Below are 11,526 nucleotides of genomic sequence, written 5' to 3' on the forward strand. Positions count from 1 at the left end.
AATTCGCTAATGGCTCTATTTGCGTTTCTACAAAAAAAAAATTTAAAGCCGTTCATTTGAACAGTATAATTAGATCTAAATGTAGTCATTCCATCATTGATTGTTATTAACGAGTTCATCATCGGAATGTGGCTGTCATCGACGTATGTCTTCGTTACAGCGTCATCGCTTGATTCTGGTTCTCCAAGACCTGTAGTTTTATTACTAGTCATATTGAGAGAACCAGTTATTGTATTACCTGTGGTTAATAAACGATCATTGATCTCAGTTCTGATCATGCTGTTGTTGCTGTCTACATATATTTTTGTTACTACATTATCATCTGATTTTGGTTCTCTCACATTAATAATTGTATTTTTACTCATACATAATATCTCCAATTCTTCTTATACGTCCAGCAATTTCTCCCATGATTGATAGAATTGATTCATCTGATTTTTTAATTTTGCCGTTTTTAGTAAACACCACTAAGTTATCTTCTGTTGCATCTGTTACCCGCAGAATAATATCTGTCAGCGGGATATTACTCGTCTTTAATCGTCCTTGTTTATCCTGAAAACCGACGACTTCATTTTGGTCCACATTTGTAAGACTCAAAAGATTAGCGAGTTCATTCTTAACCTCGTCAAGGGTTGCATATTTAGATAAGTCGCCTTACTGAGTCTTACTCAGGCGAGAAGATCTTCCGTAAATATCTACCATTATACGTTAAGATCTGTTTAAAACGACGCGGTTACTTCTATACTCGTGTATGACTTTATGAAGTGCATCGGAAGATTTTGAAATATTATCAAGAACAGAAATTACTTCACGACCACATATTGGCAGATCTGTTATTGTTTGTGTTGGTAGTGTTGAATACCAGACTGGAGTTTTTATTTTGTTTAGGTACATCATAAATTCTTTTAGTGGAGCCAACCTATATGAATCAAAATAAACAATTCCACGCAGATCAATCGCGTATGCAACCAAATGAGTACAAGGACCAGAACTATTATCAAGATTAATGATACCTGTTTCAACATTGTTTGGCTTGAAACATAATTGATCACGCATAAAAACATCTCTAAAAAAATATATTTAACTTTTTAGCAACATCAAATAAATCAAAATTTGACATTGGACGGATTAACGAAGAGTTCCTGGAAGTCTCAGACCTTTTCCTTATCGAAATCGAATTCCTGGTAAATTTAGACCTTTCTCTCTTTTTTAAATCCTTGCCTTTTGCTTTCTTTAATGCCATACAAGCAGCAGTTCCAACAGCAACAAGTGCAGCTGCTTTTGCTACAGCTGGAGCTGCACCAGCTAGTAATGCTGGTATAGCTGCAAGAAGTGGAAATAAACCGCCTGTTTTAATTGAGTCTTTAATAGAACTCAGAGAAAGATGAAGTTGAACTCCGGATTTTGATTAAAAAGCCTTATTAAAATGTTTAAGGTAGGTATTGATTAATGATAATTTGTTTGGACCACCGTTAGAAACGCTATTTTTGTTCCGCATTTACTTACTTAGTTTTTATTGTATTTTTTCACCTGACCGGAAGTCAGAGCGACATTAACGTGACTATATGACATCATAAGTATCATGAGCGATTTAATTACATGTTTTCTACTGAAGCATCAATAACTCTCATTCGTCCACCAACAACCTTCAAATAGCATTGCTTTGTCTGAGAGTATAACAGTGATTGCTCTGTAACCACCAGCAGGCAGTCGTCGAGCTACACGGGCTCGCACATGTATATCAACGACAGATTACCTGAATAAATCTAAATATTCCAACCAAAAGTAATAAATTGGATATAATGTTGTAAAATCCCGCTTAGATATCTGCAAACCAGTGTCAATATTTTGATCACGCCCCATAAATGTCATCAACCGATGATAAGCACGTGCAAAATAATTTTGTTCAAAATTTAAGAAAACTTCTTCAGAAGGTTCTTGATGTCCATTTATCCTCAAAGCAACTTCAGAAACTCCATGTGTGTCAAATAACATTGGATTTCGTTGCTGTGAATCTATTCTAGCATTTTCCTGAAATGCAATGAATATATGTCGTGGTGCAGAAACTATTTGCTGTGATGCTATCTGCCATGTGAATAACCCAGCTGCATTACTTTGAACGCTATCTGTAGTCATTGTCAACATGATAACAATGATTTACCACCTTAATTCATAAAAGCAAGTAGTTTTGTTTCTTCAGTAAGCGATGGAGTCATTACCGGCATCCACAATGACAGTTTTGTTAATATTACTTTACCAGCATCAACTGCGTTAGGTCGCCAGATTGCATCATTTTCAGTGCCTTTTCTTACAAGTATCACAGTATGTTTAGCTCCAAATATAACTTTTCTAATATTTCTACAAAATCCAAATGTATGTGATAATGGAATCGCACATGAAAAATTTTCTTCTCCATTTAACATTTGTCTACGTGTGGAAAATCCTAAGTTGAAATTGTCATTCATCGATGCAACTGCGTCCCCATCTCAGATGCCTTTAGTCTCACGTTGCTACTGTCGGTGTGATCAGTGGTATAATTTGCAAACATTACTGACGGACCAGCTGATCTTGAGTAATCATCGCTGTATCTTGCTAGACCCAATATCGTCGAAGCAATATCAACATTTTCGAGACACGATTAAATATTTGTTTCCGTCAATCATGTATATAGCACTGTTAAATAATGCCATGACACCATTATTAACAAAACTAGGTCGATCTAAAAGTTTGTATGCTGTATCATCTGCTTTCAAAAGCCTTCCTTCTACTTCAATAAACGCTTCAGCAGGTAAACAATATATACTTGTATCTTGAACTTGTAATTCGATTCGACCACGCTGATTTGGTACACGTACGTCATAAGAATAATACTGATAATTGCGTATAGATTCATTTTTAAGAATTAGTGCATCCATATCAAATGCTGGATCGGATATACGTTTAAACATCTTATTATAACTATCTTCTTCTAACACGAGGACCACTTCCTGTTATCAGACTAGCAGTTATATTTTTTTTTACTTTTCTTTTTTTATATGGGAACACCGGCCAACTCTGCTAGTTTTTTTATTTGCAGCTTGATTTATAATTTAATAACATTTGCAGGCATAATTTCAGTGCTGGCCAGTTTTACTGGTGATTGTGGTTTTCTTCGTACTAATCGAGTTAATCATTCTTTGATTGATGAAAATGCTTTACCAGCAACATCACCAAGAGCACTGATACCTTTATCGCGAATAGCGTCAATAAGTTTCAGCCCTATTTATTTTGCAATCGGTATTGCTTTTGGAGTTATTCTCTTAAATAAACTTTGAACAACATCACCAAGTCCATCTCCGTAAATCGCTTTGTAAGTTGGCAATTGTGAATGTATCACTCTGATCATGATCGGTCCACGATAAGCATTATGTACGATCATCTTATTTGTTTTTTATTTATCTAATCCCTGTGATAATCATCATCGATTTCATCAATGAGAGATCGATAAAAATTAATGTACATGATACCGCCTGTAAATAATTTTCGACAAATATCAGAAATTTCATTAATAATTTCTGAAGAATTGTTTCCTGCTCGGTTTCCTCCAATCAGAATTTCTAATCAATCTACGTCAGAAATGATGTTGTCAGGTCAAAAAATAAAACTACTTCCTTGAGTCGAAAAACCACTTCCAGTGGAGATGATGCCATGATCTGTATCTCACTTGCTGTTCTGCCAGTTGCTCCTTCTTCTTCACTTGTTGTTCTTCTAATTGCCCCTTCTTCCTCACTTGTTGTTATATTCGTTTTTTTTCTTCAATAGTGAAGAGCGTAATTTCTCCCGCCTTTTAGTTTTTTTCTTTCTTCTGTTTTTGATTTTCCCAATTGTTGTTTTATTTCTTCTTTCTATTGCACTTGGGATAACGGAGAAATCCTGCCAGTCATTAAATATTCATTTATGCAAATATGCAAATGACTTTGTTGAAACGATGGTTTTCATTGGACATTGTGGTTTTTAGAAAATAACATTGACGTTTCCCTAATCCAATCACCGGGTTTTATAGTTTTAACATATTCTGGTTTTCATTATTTTTCTCTTTCATCATATCCAAACGCAGCAATATCAATTGCTTTGACTTGGTCCTTGATAATGTCAATACCATTAGGCGTAAATGTATCCATAATTTTAGTTTTGACTCTTATTAAAGGTTGTGGCTCATCTTCAGGTTGTGGTTGACGAGGTTGCTGGGGTGGTGGTTGAGCTGCTTGAAGACGGCCAGCAACACCAAAAGGCAATGTCTCAAGTGTATTTTGAGCCGCCTCAGTTGCTGTAACAATTTTTTTGGTTGGTTCGACAATTGGTTTAAATAATTTTTCTGTGCCTTCTGCATATTCAGCTCGTTCGTGTTTTTCTTTATTTTTGTATGTGCGTTCGTTTACCCACCGGACGTTTCATTGAGGTCGCACCCTCTCTGCTGCTATAAATATATGAATAATTTAGTCATTATTATATCAGTAATGGCACCAGCTATGAAGTCGTATGCTGCTATATTAGCTAGAGAAAGATTAGAAGCAATTAGAAAGTATTTCCTGTTCGTGATTCTGTCAAACAGAAACTGCAGTTATCTGTTCACAAAGTTACTGCTACACGCAGCTCTTATATTCTAGTTAAGCATTGCAAATTTATCACATTTTGAATGCCTTTTTTAAAGCTTTTTCCTAATCGCGAAAACCTATTTTGAACGCGGGGTAAGCTATTATCTGACATAAATTTTATTTAGTGAGCGATCTGAGCGGTAGCTCTCAACTTGTATAAAAAATAAAGGAGAAGAGTTATAGTCAAATCGCAGACTTCTGATTTTGAAATATCACGCTTACATGTCTACAATACGAGCCACTTATTTTTTTAAACGTACAAGCTAACAACCCTTTATACTTGCTTGAGACGCCCCCTACAATTATTGGGGGTGGGGGTGGGCAAAATGTAGTGGTCAGCTATTAAGTTTTACGGATATATGCCAAAACATGTTTAGAGGTGAAATGGGGGAGGGGACGCAAGAGGCCACCCCACATTTTTAACCATACGTGCGGGCGCATATGATAGTTGAAGAGTACAAAGATTTCTAGAAGGGGCAACACCATTCAGACATTTTTTTTTTTTTTTTTTTTTTTTTTTTTTTTTTTTTTTGGAGGGTTCTCTCTCCTTTTTGATCTTCACAGACCAGTTAGGGAGGCCCTCCTGCCCTACATGTTATGATTGGTATTCTGTATGTTTAGCTATTGTGTTATTGCTTTTTTTTTAAAGTATAATTTTTTTTTTTAATTTTTTTTTTTTTTTTTTTTTTTTTTTTTTTTTTTTTTTTTTTTTTTTTTTTTATTTAAATTCCATACTTTCTTTCAATGTATTCAGTGTAGCTGAACATAGGTTTTTCTTCTGTCTCTTTTTGACTTTTTCTCCTTTCTTGTCTTTTCATTTTTGGCTTATTTCGAAGTGCTTTCCTTAAATCTAGGCTTGTTTCCATTCGTTGTGACAATTCTGGATCTTCATTTGAATTTTGCTGCGGTATCCTGTTTGTTTGGGGTGTTTCTAATAATCTAGGTGTTTGTGTTTTCTGAATCTGTTGTAATTTGAAAGCTGTAACTTCTGAGTCATTTTCTTGTAATAATGGCTGTACTGGTATCCCTTCTTTTTCTTGTAGACTTCGTTTTGTTTGCTTTGGGTGTAGTTTGCTTTCTAGTTGTTGCCCAGGTTCAATATCTTGTTGGATTAGCTTGTTATTTTCTTGTTGACTTTCTTGTATTTGCATTTGTATTTGATGTTGTTGTTGTTTACATCCCTGTGATTCGTTTTCTGGAGGCTGATCTGTTGGTATTGTTGTCGTTGTTGTTGCCCCTTGTAGTTCTAAGTTTCCTTGTTGCTGTTGTGATTTTATTTCCTGTTGTTGCTTTGTTTGTTGTTGTTGCTGTTGTTGTTGCCCTTGTTGTTCATTTCCTCTTGTTTGTTTGGGTTGCTGCAGTAGGATTTTTGGCCCTTTTTTATTGTTTTCAATTTCTTTCTGTAGTATAGTTTCTCTCTCTTGTTGTTGTTGTTGTTGTATTTGTTCTATCCTTTGCTTTTCTCCTACTTGTTTCTGTATTTCCTGTTCTTGTTTTTGTTTTTGTTGTCCTTGTTCTTGTAACTGCTGTTGTTGTTGTTGTTGCTGCTGCTCATCTCTTTGTTGTTGTATTTGTTCTATCTTTTCTGCTGCTTGTTTCGGTATTTCTTGTTCTTGTATTTGTTTTCCCTGTTCTTGTAACTGCTGCTGTTGTTGTTGCTGCTGCTCATCTTGTGTATTTTGTTGTTGTTGTTGTTGTGGCTGCATATTTCCTATTTGTCTGCTGATTGTTTTTGTAGATGTCATTGTTGGTCCTATATTTTCCGAGTTCTGGGGACATTTGAATGGTGTGTGACCTGTATTCCCACATCTATTGCATGTTCTGTCAAAAATGCATCCTTTGTACCACGTCTTTGCTAAGAATCCGAATATGTAAAAGGCTCTCTTTACTTTCTTCAAGTTACTGCTTTCTATTTCTAATATCCGTGTTCCATCTAAAATCGATGTTGTTTCTATTGTTCTATTCCTTGCTGAGATAACCGGGATATTGAATTTTTCCTCAAAGCGCTTAACTATTTCTTCTATTGGAATTTCCAGCGGGATGTCTGTAACATGTAATTCTCCTGATCGTTTTTTTATCTCTCTTAGCAATGGTTCTGGTTCCTTTATTGTCACTCTTTCTTTCCCAATATGTATTTCCCCATATGGTAAGATTGGTTTTTTCCCTTTTGGTCTTATTATGTAGCCTTTGTATCCATTAGGGTTTATGGAGTATACTCTCTCCATACATTCTGGATGGGCTATTTTCATGGCTATCATTACTGTGGTTAGACAAGGTATGTTTTCCCTTTGTATGTGCCTCATGTCTATTTCTTGCGTTCCTTCCCTGTATTTACATTGTAGGTAGCTTTTGTCATGCATCACTATTCTTTCCAGCTTGAAGAATTTCTCCAGGTATTTGATTTCTTTTCTCGTCGCCATATTGCCTCGTGTTTCTCGCATTCTGTTTTCGATGTCACGTTTTTCCATGTTGTTTTCCATTTGTTTGTTGATTATTTTCTTTTGGATTAATTAATTTGTGTAATATGATTCTTCTTACTCTTTTTGAGCTTCGGAGTCCGTAGTGGACAGTTCAGATAGTCCTGTGGGGGACCATTCAGACATTGCAACAGTAGTCTCGTGTACAACTCGCTAAAGCGATACAACAAAATTGTCTCATATTGTAGCATTTAACTTATATTTAGAATTGCCTCCAAAAATGAGTTGTCTTGTACACGTATAGTGTCTATAAAAGGCAACCAATGCAAGTTCGCACGGAGGAATACATGTCACCTCAACGATGATACGTTTTTTATTTTGTTTTTAGAGATTTTCAGCAAAAACGAATTGAGAATTTCATATTGTTAAATATATTCTCCGATGCTTACTGAAAACCCATGGGTCGTGTATTGTGCACAATAATCATATCAATTTGTATACACTGGTGTGTGTGATGGATTTTTTCTTTTTTAAAGAAAACATTTACAACTAGCTGTCTTATTAAAGAACATTTCCAAATAGTATCGTAGTCATGTTATTTTCACTATGTTCAATTTGATTTCTTCAATTCTCGCACACTGTACGTCACATAGTGAATGTTATCTTTGTTAATACTTTTTGTTATTTGTTTGTTGGACTGCAGTTAGGCTTATTGAAAATATTCTGACCATCTATATAATGAACCAACAGTCATTATGTGCATGTGTGTGTTTTGGATTTTTAACGTAGTTCTAACAATTTTTCAGTCATATCGTTACGATGTCTGCAGTGTGACAGTTTATAGTGATGTCTAGCACTGGGGCATCATGCCGCAGTCATGTAGCATGATGTCCCACCCAGTCACATTATTCTGACACCAGGCCAACCAGTCCTAACATTAACCTCTTAATGCTGAGCGCCAAGCGAGGCAGCTGTTAGTACCATTTTTAAAAGTCTTTGGCATGACTCGGCCGGGGAACGAACCCACGACCTCCCGCATCCGAGGCGGACGCTCTAACCACTAGGCCACCGGAGCGGTATACCTACAGTTATTGTACTTTATATACAGCAGGAACACGACAATTCCTTGCTTTAAAAGGAAAGCCACTCACACGTACGTGAGGTTTTAAGAATGATTCTGATCTTAATTCTGAATGGAAATTAAACCCGGGCGCATCATTGTATTCCAACAGAATGACAGATGTCCGAGTAAAATATTGATGAGAACGTTGTTGATCAACCAGCTGTTGAAAGACTGGATGATTGGAACCCACAAAGATCTTAAATGAGCTGCATTAACTTCAATTAAAATGATCAAGGTTCTGGGCGAGGAAACTAAAAGGGATGAGCCAGAATTGAAATAAATTCTTGTCCATACAGAACCGTGAGAATTTCCTGTGGGACAGAAAAATGGGGATGAGAACACATGCATCCTGGAGGTCAACAGAAACTGCTCAGACGTTAGACCGTATCGCATTCTTTACTGGAACTGCCGTCTCCATCTTGAAAAAGGCTCTTTCCGAATAATCGTGTTTAAGGAGGGAAAGATACATGAAGAGGCAAATAATTTCCTCTGTTTTGTTCAACAAATATGGACGACCCGGAAATGGAATCCTGGACTTTTGAGTGCCTAAAACACTCTCTACCGTCCCTTTCTTTAGAAGGGTGTAAACTTTATCTTAAAGATTCCCGACTGGACTGGTGAAAATACATAGGTGTTCTTGAATAGGTGTTCTTGATAGAGATCAAGGATTCAGGATGTCACAATGGGGATTAAAACAAAACAAGATTCCGCATCCAGTGGGTCCGCCCTTGATAGATTTTTGCTGTGGTCACACTACACAAAGATGTAGCTCTGCCAACAGTGCTATCAGCAGCTTGAGTGACTGTCTTGTTGTTCTGGTTATGAGATCCAGGAGCAGGGGCCCTCGGTGGCCGAGTGGTCTAAAGTATCCGCCTTTACCGATCACTGCCATCTCAACTCTGTCTGCGTTGGTTCGAGTCTCTGTCTCGGCTAATATGGTTATGTGAGAAAGCTTCCCATAGGTCAGTGGTTCTTACCGGGGTCTTCCCTGAGCTCTTCCTCAACCAGTTTTAAAGATCACCATGAACAGGAACTCGTGTGCTGAAAAATGAGGTTAACACAGAATAGCATCAACAGCTCCAGGGGTCTCTGTAAAATAACCGGAAGCAAAAACTCCTCCCTTAGTAAGTTTTAAAAAATGGATGAAAAGACAACACATAAGACAACGGCGACACAAGTGCGCTCTTTAAGCTACCAAACCTCAAGTATCTTAACAGGTATGTTTGCCATGGTCCCCGCGTAAATACCCATTTAGGATGCTTCAGACACCACAGGCCAAAGGTAGCAAAGGACTGACCAATCCATCGTTTGCCTCTTGGCCTTGTGCCAATCTTTGAGCAATATCCTTTACCATGTCTAATGAGGAAAAAAAGAAAAAACAGAATATGGTCTTAATTTTTTATCCTAAAGAGTCTTCAAAGTATCGGACACAGATCTGGGGGAAGACAGCAGTAGATTTGTTGAATGCCTTGCAAAAAATCCAAAGATCCTCCTCTTCCGTCGCTTGCCCGGTGTGCAACAAGACGAGGAATCAACTTGGGGAGAAAGTATCTACTCAAATGGTGACTCAAACTCATGAGAGTACATCCAAATGGGCGAGACTGGGCTGTCTAGTCCTCTTTCCTCTGAGAACTGGAATGGGAATCACGTTCGATTGAGTTGTGCCCTCCCCCCCCACACACACACACACACACCTTTTTGGGTCGATAACGAACCTGAAGGGACTGAGGACGGACAAGGCATATGGACCACCCCGTCCGCTAATCAGTGGGAACAAGAACTCATCCATGATGCCATGGGGGAAATGCAAAGATCCAGGTTCACCACCCAATGATAGGAATCCCCAAGCCCCATACGAGTTAAAAGGAAACATTGGACGATGTTCTCGACTCAAGTCCCTTCCCCAGATCAGGAGGGACACTACCCGGGATGACTAGAATTTTACCTACTCGGTAACTCATATCCGATGGGCAGAGCCCAGGAGCTATACCTGGTTCTCAGTAACTGGTACATGTAACTTTAATCCATGCCTGGTGACTCGATATGGTACCCGGTGCCCAGTCACCAGTCAAGTGACAAAGATTTTGGAGAGAAATGTATTTCAGAACCCGAACAGGAGACAATAGACAATCAAGACACCTTAGAAGACAACCCCTTTCCCGAAGTAAGACGGGCAAGACCTGTTCTGGAGTTATCAGTGACCTACTGAAACGATATCCACCCAGGATTGTTGAGTTTGTGACTTAATTGCACCAGTAAGTGCTCGTGACCCCTCTCTGAAATGAGGGGATTAAGCATTCATGAAGAGGAAAAATAAAATACAATTCAATCTTCAGACTTTTGTAAGCGTAACAGCCCTCCACTAAATTCCACATTAGCTATAAGGTGCAGCCACTGAGTGTTCACATCTAATAAACATCAGGGGTGGTGTTCAGTGATGTCTTCTTGTGACCACACTTGCCCATTTGTTGTTGCATTGCTAACAGGGATGAAAGAAATTGCGGTCAACAAAACAAAAATTATAAGCAAGCCTAATATAACTTATCTGGCTTATAGAACAGTCCAGCTGACCAGTCACTAAGCAGGCTTTTGTAGTATTGTAAGAGCATATCCTATGTAAAGTATCTCCCAAACTTTCTATCATGTTGCTTTTAACTATTTCACTACATATTCATAAGTATTCTTTTTATAGGACATAATTATTATGCAGTCTCTGTGATAATAATGTAATTAAATCTTAATGATAGTAAACACAACCGATGCAAAATATAGCTTTAAGAGTTTTAATTAGATGACAGTCATTCTGATGCAAGATCACTCCATTAATTTGTGTGGATCCTACTTACTAACCAAACTGCCTAATATCTTGATAAGCCGTCAGCAAAATTGGACCAGAATTAGTTTCCAAAGTGGTAATAAGCTCAGACAGATTCAAGATCAATTCATTCATGTGTGTGTCTTGATCACTGTCAAATTTGTACAAGATGTTGGTGATATAAGCAGTTCAAGTTTCATCAAAATCAGATATGCAATAAAGTCTCCAGAGCAGCAAGATGATTGGCCATCCGATGCAAGGTCGGTACCTAATCAGTATGTGGATCTTATTTATTACCGAGATTCGAGGATTTAAGAATGTATTCAATGTTTGTTCAAATTCAGATGCAAAGACCACCTCATTATTTTGCACGGATCTTGGTCATTATCATCTTGCAAAATGATCTTTACAATAAGCATTTATTAAAAGTTTCATTTTAATTGGATCAGAAATGTGGCCTGCAGATTGGCAACAAGCTCAGCCAATTTGATGCATGACCACCTCAACAGTTTTTTTTAACTTGTTCATTATCAAACT

This window comes from Sinohyriopsis cumingii, chromosome 15, assembly GCF_028554795.1.
Source record: "Sinohyriopsis cumingii isolate HCF-2022 chromosome 15, ASM2855479v2, whole genome shotgun sequence".
Classification (NCBI taxonomy): Eukaryota; Metazoa; Mollusca; class Bivalvia; order Unionida; family Unionidae; genus Sinohyriopsis; species Sinohyriopsis cumingii.